General features: G+C 36.0%; 1 pseudogene; it reads right to left on the bottom strand.

Moving 5' to 3' along the window:
- Positions 1-449: 449 nt before the first annotated feature.
- On the bottom strand, positions 450-2,484 carry LOC102956928 (annotated as a pseudogene).
- Between the last annotated feature and the right edge of the window lie 8,036 nt (positions 2,485-10,520).

The following is a 10,520-nucleotide window of genomic DNA, read 5'->3' as shown; positions in this document are numbered from 1 at the left end:
GAAGAGGTGAGCATGGCTGTCCCCAGAAGTGGGCAAAGTATGTATAAAGGTATCCATGTACACGAAAGACTTAAAACTGCTCAGTCTTGCTGGGAACACTGAAAAGGAAATGCTGTGGCTTCCCCCTACTATTCACCTTTGGATCAAGTTCACAGTCTTATTTCATCGTAGAGAAAATACAATTGGCAAGGATCTCTAAAAGTAAATCACAATTTGGGCAAATGAAAGAAAATACTTCACTATACCCAAAGTTTGGATGTATCTTCTGGATCAGAAGTATTTTGTAGACAAAGGAGTGTTTCACAAAACCGAGATGTCATACAGATGAAGGGACAAGGCATTTTCCACAGAAGCTTAACAATGTCAAACTTTCAAATGGCTCTTACAGTATAACCATTACATGTTACAGTAGTGTGGGTTCTGGGGATCCTTTGGCAGCAAATGCTGATTTAAAGGGCATAGGGTCTTTTTGGGTTGATCTGCTTGCTGGCCTGTTCTTGCAGAGCTACAGATTTTCACTTTATTCCAGAGTTCAGTTAAAATTTCTATTTTTGCTCAAGAATAGCTCCCTGCTGAGTAGCATATGAACCTACATCATAGTCTACTTTTTCAGTTATCTCTAGGAGAGACTTTTTATCTTGTAACCATTGAATAGATTCCTAAAACACTGCCCTCCTGTGATCTTTTACAACTTGTGCTTCCATTTCTTCCATTTGTGAGACAGCTTCATGAAAAGTAAACAATTGTGGAGAAACCTCTTCTTCACTGTGTTCACAAAGAAGTTTTACATTGGATATCTGAAGGGAACTGCCCATACCCCACTCTGCCTCTAAGACATCAATCTGATTTGGTGGGCTGTGCATCATTGAATGAAGATCCCCAGCATCAGCTGGATCCACAGTCAATTATCTCACCTTATTTGCATACCTTAATGCATCAAGAGTATTTTCACAGGATGCCATTCCTGAAGAGTTTGTAGCTATCATGCAGGCATGAGAGTTTTCACCCATGAATTAATCTCTTAACACCTGAGTGACTTAGCTTGCTCGGAAAGGAGTAGGAGGTTTATTTCTACCTAAGGCTCTAATTCATTTCTGCAGTGCTAAAAGTCTTTTTACTAATTTCTGCACCGTCAAGCCTAGTTTGCCTGTCTGCACTGGAAATACCAGCACCTCTGTCATTTCCAGGAAAATCAATAAGAGAAAATTTCCCATGTAGTTTTCCTTTCCTTCTAAGAATAATCTGAAATACTGCATTGCTCCAAGGTGAATGTGCATTTGAAGATATTTGACCAGATGTTCTGCAACTGTTGCCTATGTCAATGAGTTTCAGTACGTCTTCAACACATTTGACTTCCTGTTCCTGTAATCACACCACTTGAGCTGTCAGCACAGAGCCTGATGCAGGGCTCTAACCCACAAAGTGTGAGATCATGACCTGAGCTGAAGTCAGATGCTTAACCGACTGAACCTTCCAGGTGCACCCCACCTTCAAGCATTCTTAATTTTGCTTTCCTGTTTAGCAAGTCAAACACATTTCCACTATAAATTTCAAAGAAAACTGCATATACTTGAAGTTCTAACTTCTTATAGTTTGGTCTTTGGCATTAAGAAAATATCTCAAGCTGCTAAAGCATGAATTCCTTCAGAACAATCTTGGTTCGTTCCTTCCCTATGTTTGAGGTTTTCCACTTGCAGCAAAGGACATAGCCATTCTCCTCTCAAATAGAGTTTCCACTAATGATCTACCTGTAATCCTTCTAAACCATTTCACTTAGGATGTGAGTCATGAAAGGCAAAATCAAGACCAAATGTTTGGTTTTCTATGTAACTTATTGAGACAAAACTAAAAGTAGACTTATATACCATTACAATATTTTTACTAGGGATTATGATTACATCTAGAGCTTTCATTTGAGTTTATTTTTTACTGAATGGTCATTTTCATCAATAAGACCTGCTGTTGTCAATGGTCTACAATCCTTTTAAAGTCTCTGATCATACACAGAATTTCCTAATTAGGGTTTGTAGCATCAACATCCCGGGCTCTTAAGTTTTTTCTGTTATAGTTCCCTGTTTTTGTTTTTTGTTTTCTTTGTTTGCTTGTTTGTTTTTTATAATTTTTCTACTTTTTTCACACAGTTAGATTTTTCATGTGTATTCTGTTGTGAAGAGGAAGACTTTTCAGGAAGTTGACTAGGTTGTTCATGTGCAGAGCCAACCACTCTGATATCTTTTGGAGGAAGGTCATTTTTAACAGAAGCCACAGTCTGTCTATTCTTTACAATTTTGTTTACTTTGGCTGAGGATGCTGGAGGTAAAGGTGTTTCTGAACTGGATGCAATTTCTTCATCAGGAACAGAGTCATGGTTGAGTGAAAAGATGCTCTCCAGATCAGTATCTTTGCCCTTTATATCTCCATTTCTATCCATTCAACAGTAACACTTCCATTATTTTTATTTAAGAATGTTACCATTGCTTGATATATTTGGGTTTGCTAATTAGGGCCTTGAATTTGTTCTCATTTCTGGTTCTCCATGGATTTTCTCCTTTACAATAAAAATTATTTCCAAGCCTGACTGGGTCTCACTCCACACCCCAAGCACATGACATTAAACATTTTCCCCAAGAGGAACCACTTCTTGGCTAGATCTCCACATAAATCCCAATCTGCATGGTGCTGGAGTTGGCCATTACCATCACCTCATCTAAGGTGGGGTGGCGGGTAGTTGTGACACTATGAATGCAAGCAGGACCTGCAGGGCAAGGAGTGATGCTGGGCATCCAGGAACCAGGAGAGTGGAACAGACCACGCTTGATTACCTAAAGCTGACTCAGGGTACAGAAATCATTTGTTTTATGTAAGTAACTTAAAAACTTCTTCATAAAATTAATGAAATAAATTAATGGCCATAGAGAGAAAATGCCCACAAATATATCCAGAGGACATGGGTAAATTTTTCCCCAAAAGACAAGTTTCTTTTTAATAAAGTGAAGTCTTCATTTGTAATTTTGTAAATTATTAAGTTGAAAAAATTTTTAATTTAACCCAGTGTAAAAAGAGTCAATGCCATACAACCTTATCATAAAACAGTGAGAAATAAAACTTGCTGAGTTGAAAGACTACTTTCTCAATCTTTTAAATTCACTAAATTCTAAAATTCCATCACTTTATTTTCAGTCCTCAAGCTGTCCAACATAATACTATATATGCTGCACAAAGATGGGAAATCAGAAAGCATAAAAGTATACACTCTCCCAATTCAAGACAACTGCATTCATATTAAAAATATTATTATTGATTACATACACGTGGGCATTTTGTTGATTTGAGATTAACAATTTAAAATGTAAGGTTTAGAAGCTCAAATAATCTGTCAGTTTCTCATAAATTATTAGATTATGTTTTTTTTTTTTTTAACATTCTTGCCCTTCTTTCATCTTTGTCCCACCAAAAGAAGATTAAAAAAGGAAAATAAATGTACTGGGAATAAAATCTGGTAAATTGCTATTGAAACCCACTGGCTTTGTTTGAACAAGATTTTACCACTTACTAGCCACATGGTTTGGGCAGGTTACTTAATTTCTATGACTGTTAAAGTTTTGTTCTGGTTTTGAAAAGTTGATAAACTGATATGACTATACCTTCAGAGTTTCAGGATGGCTAAAAGTAATGCATGCAAAATAAACATCATAATGAATGCATTTGGTACTTATTCAATATTTATCATTAATAAAATTATTATTTTTTAATGTTTATTTTGAGACAAAGAGAGAGTACAAGCAGGGGAGGGGAAGAGAAAGAGGAAGAGAATCTCAGGCAGACTCCACACTCAGTGCAAAGCCTGGCATGGGTCTCGATCTCATGAACCACAAGATCAAGTGCCAAAATCAAGAGTCAGATGCTTAACTGACAAGCCACTCAGGCACCCCTAACATAAATAAAATTATTTTTAAATGTTACTATAATGTACTGATTATTTTCTGAGATCATTAATTACAATTATGATGAGAATCATAAATCCAATGTTGGATCATAGAAAACAATATAGACGAAGCGATATGAATAACGGCTCAAAAGTTAATTAGTCTTTGTTGGCTAACTGGCACCAATAACATGAATTTGCAATGAACACAGGGATTTTACAATTAAGTGGCTTATATTAGTAATATAAAAAGCAAAGCTCCTTTTAAGACTCGAAGTTGTTTGGACTATATATTATGACTTGCACTAACACCTTAATCTTTGACAACTTTTCTCTGGACTCTATTAAAGACCTCTTTCCCTGGTCTGGAACTTCTTTTTATAATATATATCAAGTCTTAAGTTAGGGAAATGTAAAATGTGATAGTAAAATTTACAAATGTTCAAAAGAATAGATGTTGAAAATATTCTCTCAAATGTAGACCAGACGTGAACAATGAAGTAAGATGGATTTCATTTTGATCTAATCATATCTATGCTATTTTATGTTCTGCACAATCTTCGGGTTCCGATAATTGCCATTCCCTAGAGAGTTCTGTTCCTGTCATGGCCAAGTAATCTCCCTCTCGACCAACACTACTGCAGATAACAATTATAAACTCAACAAAACATAAACATTTTCCTCAAGGCACTGGAGAGGGATAGAAGCAAGCTGATATTCCATGGAAGTTGACACAAAGAGGAAGACAATGATACAGGATCAAATTATTTATGACTCATCCTGAGAGGAGTCTCAAGCCATTATAACTCAATGTGGCTAAAATTTAACAAAAACCCTGAAGTCCTACTGACATGAGAGAACATAGGACAGGATTTAGTAAAAATGCAGCCACTTAATGTAAGAGAGGAAATACCAAAAGGAAAAGTGAGAGGGGATCCCTAAATTTTCTCTGTCTAAATCCCTGGCTAATCTCTGAAACACTCATTCATAGGGAAAACTCAACTCAGGCTAAAAGGAGAAATGGTGTTTTATAGATCAAGCTCAGTGAAATTATAGGTCTTTGAAAATAAGTTGAAAAAAAATAGAGACTTAACTAGAAAGCAGACTGAGGGTTGATGGAGGGAGGTGGGTGGGAGATGGGCCAAATGTGTGATGGGGATTAAGGAGGGCACTTGTGATAAGCACTGGGTGTTACATGTAAGTGATGAATCACTGAATTCTACTCTTGAAACCAATTAATAATAATAATAATAATAATAAATAATAATAGTAATAAAATAGTCATCAGAAAGTCATAAGATCATCTATAGTTGCTAAAAATATCCATTGCAATGTCCAAGGAAACAATCCAAAATTAGTTGAAATCTAAAGAAATAGAAAGACATAATTAATTCAGAGAGGAAAGGACATTAAACAAAAGATAATACTGTGTTACCTAGATGTTGAAATTTGCAGACAAGGATAATAAAGCAGCTATTATAACTATGTTTAAAGATATAAAGGAAAATATAAGCATACCTTGTAGATACAGTATGTTTGGTTCCAGACTACACCAATAAAGCAAATATCACAATAAAACAAGTCAAATGGCTTTTGTTTTGGTTTCCCAGTGCATATAAAAGTTATGTTTATTCTATAGTCCATTAAGTAAACAATAGCATTATGTCTAAAAAACAATGAACATACCTTAATTAAAAAATACTTTATTGCTAAAAAATTTAACTATCATTTGACTTTTCAATGAGTCATAACCACTGATAACAGATTACCATAACAAATGTAATAATGAAAGAGTTTAAAATACTGTGAGAATTACTAAAACATATTACAGAGACATGAAGTGAGCAATTGCTGTTGGAAAATATGGTGCTGATAGACTTGCTCAACACAAGATTGCCACAAATCTTCAATTTGTGAAAACACATTACCTGTGAAATGTATTCAAGTGAAGCACAATAGTTATAGATCTATATGGTCACAAATAATGAAAAGATAGAAACACTGAATTAAGAAATAGAGACCATAAAAATCAAACTGCTGAGAAATTGTAAAACAGAACAAAACAAAAAATATATGAAATAAAACTCACTGGATGAGAAAATAATACTAATGACTGAGGAAAGATTCCCTGAACTTGAAGACAGATCAACAGAAATTATATAATATGGGGAATATATATGTTTATATAGTGATATGTTTATATATACAGAATATATATATATATATATATATATATATATATATAATATAAAATAAATATATTTGTATTTATATATATCATCGGCTCATGGAACAATATCACATAACCCAAATATATATAATTACAATCAGTGTATTAGAAATTCTCTAGAGACACAGGACCAGCAGGGTGTCTATACATAGTGAGAGAGATTGAGAGAAAGAAATTTATTATAAAAAACTGACTCATACAATCATAGAGGCTGACAAATCACAAGATTTGCAGTCAGTAACCTGACAATCCAGAGACCCTATAGTGTGGTTCCAGTCTGAGTGCTAGGAGGCTTGCACTCTCTTTCACAACCAGAAAGGGCTGATATTTCCATTCAAGTCCAAAAGCAGAAAAAGCCAATATGTCAATTCAAGCCCAAAATTCTAGTCAATGGTAGTTAGGCAGAAAGATTTCCCTGTAATTCATGGGAAAGTTAGCCTTTTTGTTCTATTCAGGTCTTCAACTGACTGTATAAGATCAACCCATACTTAGGAGGGCAATCCATTCTTAGTCTACTGATTCAAACGTTAGTCTCACCCAGAAAGATCCTCACAGACTAAATCAGGATTACACTTGACAATATCTGGGCACGCCATGGTTCAGTCAAGTTGACACATAAAATTAACCATCACAAGTCCATCCCTAACATGATACTAACATGATACTATCCTATGTACAACCCAAAACACTTGAAGTCCCAAGATGTTAAGTGCTTGAATGATGTTTACTCTTCCCCTTGATAAATAATAGCATTATGATATAAAATTAACAACAGTTAATACTATGATATAAAGTCAATACATTTTAGGTTACCTGATAAGGGAATAAGAGAGGGAAGAAAACAAAGATATATGATATACACATTCATGACAAAATAAGGAATTTTTAGGAAATACTCATAAAAATTAGTCTTTATTGCCATTACTTGTCATATGGTTATACTATTCTCTTTGCCTTCAGGAAGCACTTCAGCTGAGTGTGATTCTTTAACTGGTAGGGTGACCCATACCATCTTTCCTGAAGAGTCATGGTCATTATTGGTCCTGCCTGGATTGGACTGTTGTAGTTTTCCATTAACCTTAATCACAGGGCACTGAAACACTAAGAGACACCCTAAGGAATGCCCTGTATTCTAGATATACTTTTCTTCATCTCCACTGTGGAGTAGTAGTCCAATTTCTTCTTGGTAATCAAGAACAATCCCTTCTTTGTAACTTTCTTCTTTGCCTGCTGATTCAGAGGCACAAGGAATTCAAAATGACCAGGTATTATTCTTAATTTCTAGTTCAAGGGAATCATTGTTGGGTCTTCTGGTGAAAACATTCACCCCTTTAGTACTAATACCTCTAAGGCCAGTAAAGCCTAAGATACTGTGAAAAGGAAGCAAAAAATTTTGCTAGAGGGTCACTAGGGAAAATAGTGAGTGGTACCACTCCTCATTTCCACTCCTTGATTCCTAGACCTGGGGATCCTAGCTATGGGAGAAACACCACCATATACTGGAAGCTTATTCAGAGCATACATAGCCTTCTGGGAAATCTTAACCAAATTTTCAAGGTATTGTCACCTAGCTAGACTGTAAAGAAGTATTCAAAAGTCATTTCACCATTCAATCAAGCAAGCTACAGACATTGGAGAACATGGTATGACCAGTAAATTCCATAATAATGAGCCCATTGCCTCATTGGCAATTAGGGAGAGAGGGGAGAGAGAAAGAGAGAGAGAGAGAGAGAGAGAGAGCAAGCATGAGTTGGGGAGAGGCAGAGAAAGGGAGACAGAATCTGAAGCAGGCTCCAGACTCTGAGCTGTCAGCACAGAGCCCGATGTGGGGCTCGAACTCACCTACTGTGAGATCGTGACCTGAGCCAAAGTCAGATGCTTAATCAACTGAACCACCCAGGCACCCCAACCATTGCCTCACTTCTTTTGCAACAAAGCGAGTTATTTAATCAGAAACAATTCTGTGTGCTATATCAAGAACAGTGAATAAGGCATTCTGTAAGTCCGTAGATGGTAGTTTTAGCAGAAACGTTGCATGCAAGGAAGCCAAACCCAAATCCAGAAGAAGTGTCTATTCCTATAAGAACAAAATGCCACCTTTACCTTCATAGAAGTGTCTTAAATAATCAACCAACCACCAAATAGCTACCTGATAAACATAAGGAAATGATACCATGTAGAAGACTCAGCATTGGTCTTTGTTGGTGCAGATTGAGCACTTAGCGGTGGCCAGAGCCAGGTTGGCCTTGGTGAATGGAAGTTTAGGTTGCTGAAGCCATGCATACTTTCTGTCCCTGATACAAGGACCACTTTGTTTATAAGCTCATTGGGCAATGACATTGGCTGGAGAGAGATGAAGACAGGTATATATAGAATAGGTCATCCTCTCCACTTGATCATCAAAATCCTCCTCTTCAGAAGTCACTCTTTGGTAAACATTCATGTGGGACACACACGTTTTCCTGTTTTTTGCCCATTCAGAGAGATTACATGTTCCAATTGTGTTTCTTCTAAGTCCCTGACATTCAGTCAAACCATTGAGAACAACCCATGAATCAATGTATAATCACATATCAGTCCACTGCTCTTTCCCAGAAGAGTGAAAAATTAGGTGCACTGCTTAAAGTTCTGCCCACAGGGAAGATTTCCCTTCATTACCATCCTTCAGAGATCTCCAAGACAGGGGTTGTAGTGTGGAAGCTGTTCACCATCAGGTGTTGGCTATATATCTTGCAGAAACATCTTTAAGCCAAATCTAAGTCTTCTCTTTCTCTGTCAGTTTATCATAGGCAAATCCCCATGAGGCCATGGTTGCAGGCTGAGAGAATGTAGCACAGCAGAAGTGAGGCCATGGGCCTTTGGACCACTTCTCAGGTAACTTTCTCACGCCTTCAGGCCATATCATGTTATATACCACTTCTATTTGATGATGGAGCATGGTTGTGAATGCCCGACTTTAAGGAGGTGAAATAAGACTCATTACATGATGGGCAGATCAGGTCACATGGTAATGTGATGGCTTAAGTTTAAGTATTCAGTCTCTCCTCAGACCCAGTAGCAGGTCAAGAACTGTTTCTCAAAAGGAGAGTAGTTATCCAGAGGATAGTAGGGCTCTGCTCTAAAATCCTAAGGGCCCATGCTGCAATTCACCTACAAAGGCCTGCCAAAACCTACAAACAGCCTCCCTATCTGCCACTGACACTTCAAGCACCACTGAATCTACTGCATCACATGGCCCAAGTGGCGAGCAGTTTTCAAGGCAGGATGGACCTGTAGCAAAGCCATCTTATGTTCTGGGCCCCACTCAAATCTAGCAGCTTTTCAGGTCACTCAGTAAATTGGACAGAATAACACATCCAAATGATGAAGATGTTGCCTCCAATATCCAAAGAGATACACCGGGAATTGTGCTTCTTTTTGCTTATAGTGGCCAGATGCAACAATTTATCTTTCACTTAACAGGAGTATTTTGACATGATCCACACTTCTAGAACCCTAGAAATTTTGCTATGTAAAAGGCCTCAGAGTTACTGGATTTATTTCCCACCATGTTTTCCATTCAACAAGATAAACTAAATATAGGACCATACACAAAGATCTTTAAAATTGGTAGTGAAACAAATAACTACAAGTGAAAGTCAGAAGACAGAAATCAAATGCAATCATAACACAAGAATTTCACATATAAAAGTATCAAAAACAATATAAAAATATTACATATTAAATATTCAATGAAATAAAATTTGCAATCAGAAAAAATGAGATATCAAAAGCTAATTTAACATGGTGAGGTGTATTTTTGTAAACAATCAATAAACATTCAATAATAAAAGTAGAGTTGTTGAAAAAAATCAGAAAATTTATAAACTGTATTCTACCATAGAACAAAATATACGGAGACAGATGTAAAATATTAAGGTCATTTTAATACATATGAAGTGTTGAACTAAAAATTCTAGTGTTTATTTAATCAAAATACCTAAAAAAGAATAGAAAATATAGATGGAGCAGAAGAAAAAATTAAAGGGATGATAGATCATAGCTGTGCAATTTTTAGGTAATAAAGACATGGATAAGTGGAAATTAAAAGCACAGTATATTTTTTTTAAATCTGTATTTTAACACATTGACATGGAGTTATAAAATTTCCAATAAAATAGAGATGATTTTAAAAGTACCTGGTGATAAAAGACAGATCCTTTAAAATAAACAACCAAAAGCTTAAAAAAAAAAAGGAATTTAGAAAAGAATAGAATAAAATCTTCAAAGAGCTGAGAGTAAATCCCAACATTTTAGTTGTCTACACAGAAATACTCTTTCACAATTTAGGGCAAAACAAAGACATTTCTAGATTTCAAAATATGG

The sequence above is a fragment of the Panthera tigris genome, chromosome B3 (assembly GCF_018350195.1).
Source record: "Panthera tigris isolate Pti1 chromosome B3, P.tigris_Pti1_mat1.1, whole genome shotgun sequence".
Taxonomy (NCBI): Eukaryota; Metazoa; Chordata; class Mammalia; order Carnivora; family Felidae; genus Panthera; species Panthera tigris.
The sequence above is the reverse complement of the archived record's forward strand: the minus strand, read 5'-3'. Positions and strand labels throughout refer to the sequence as shown.